Genomic DNA, 1,799 nt, shown 5'->3' with positions numbered 1-1,799 from the left:
TCATCCAGCCCAGCATTTCACATGATGCACTCTGCATATGAGTTAAATAAGCAGGGTGACTATATACAGTCTTGACGTACTCCTTTCCCAATTTGGAACCAGTCTGTTGTTCTATGTCCAATTCTAACCGTTGCTTCTAGACCTGCACACAGATTTCTCAGGAGGCTGGTAAGGTAGTCTGGTATTCCCATCTCTTTAAGAATTTTCCACAGTTTGTTGTGATCCACACGGTCACAGGCTTTAGCATAGTCAATAAAGCAGAAATAGGTGTTTTTCTGAACTGTCTTGCTTTTTCTATGTCCCAACAGATGTTGGCAATTTGATCTTTGGTTCCTCTGCCTTTTCTAAAACCAGTTCGAACATCTGGAATTTCACTGTTCTTGTAGTGTGGAAGCCTGGCTTGGAGAATTTTAAGCATTACTTTGCTAGTGAGATGACTGCAATTGTGTGGTAGTTTGAACATATGTTGACATTGCCTTTTATGAGGATTGGAATGAAACCTGACCTTTTCCAGTCCTGTGGCCACTGCTGAGTTTTCCAAATTTGCTGGCATATTGAGTGCAGCACTTTCAAAGCATTGTCTTTTAGGATTTGAAATAGCTCAACTGGAATTCCATCACCTCCACTAGCTTTGTTCTTAGTGATGCTTCCTAAGGGCCACTTGACGTCACATTCCAGGATATCTGGCTCTAGGTGAGTGATCACACCATCATGGTTATTTGGGTCTTTAGTATCGTTTTTGTAGTTCTTCTATGTATTCTTGCCATCTCTTTTTAATATCTTCTGCTTCTGTTATGTCCATACCATTTCTATTCTTTATTGTGCCCATCTTTGCATGACATGTTTCCTTGTTATCTCTAAATTTTTTCAAGTGATCTCTAGTCTTTCCCATTCTATTGTTTTCCTCTAATTCATTGATCACTGAGGAGGGCTTTCTTATCTCTTCTTGCTATTTGGAACTCTGCATTCAAATGGGTATATCTTTCCTTTTTTCCTTTGCCTTTAGCTTTTCTTCTTTCCTCAGCTATTTGTAAAGCCTTCTCAGACAACCATTTTGCCTTTTTGCATTCTTTTTCTTGGGGATGGTCTTGATCACTGCCTCCTGTACAATGTCACAAAGCTCCTTCCATCATTCTTCAGGCATTCTGTCTATCAGATCTGATACCTTGAATCTATTTGTCACTTCCACTGTATAATCATAAGGGGTTCGATTTAGATCATACCTGAATGGTCTAGTGTTTTTCCCCACTTTCTTCAATTGAAGTCTGACTTTTGCAATAAGGAGTTCATGATCTGAGCCACAGTCAGCTCCTGGTCTTGTTTTTGCTGACTGTATAGAGCTTCTCCATCTTTGGTGGCAAAGAGTATAATCAATCTTATTTTGGTATTGACCATCTGGTGACGTCCATGCATAGAGTCTTCTCTTGTGTTCTTGGAAGAGGGTGTTTGTTATGACCAGTGCATTCTCTTGGCAAAATTCTGTTAGCATTTGATCTGCTTAGTTTTGTACTCCAAGGCCAAATTTTCTTGTTACTCCAGGTATCTCTTGACTTCCTACTTTTGCATTCCAGTCCCCTATAATGAAAAGGACATCTGTTTTGGGTATTAGTTCTAGAAGGTCTTGTAGGTCTTCATAGAACCATTCAACTTCAGCATTACTGGTTGGGGCATAGACTTGGATTACTGTGATATTGAATGGTTTGCCTTGGAAACAAACAGAGATCATTTTGTTGTTTTTGAGATTGCATCCAAGTACTGCATTTCAGACTCTTCTGTTGACTATGAGGGTTACTCCATTT

Source organism: Budorcas taxicolor, chromosome 13 (genome assembly GCF_023091745.1).
Source record: "Budorcas taxicolor isolate Tak-1 chromosome 13, Takin1.1, whole genome shotgun sequence".
Taxonomy (NCBI): Eukaryota; Metazoa; Chordata; class Mammalia; order Artiodactyla; family Bovidae; genus Budorcas; species Budorcas taxicolor.
The sequence above is the reverse complement of the archived record's forward strand: the minus strand, read 5'-3'. Positions refer to the sequence as shown.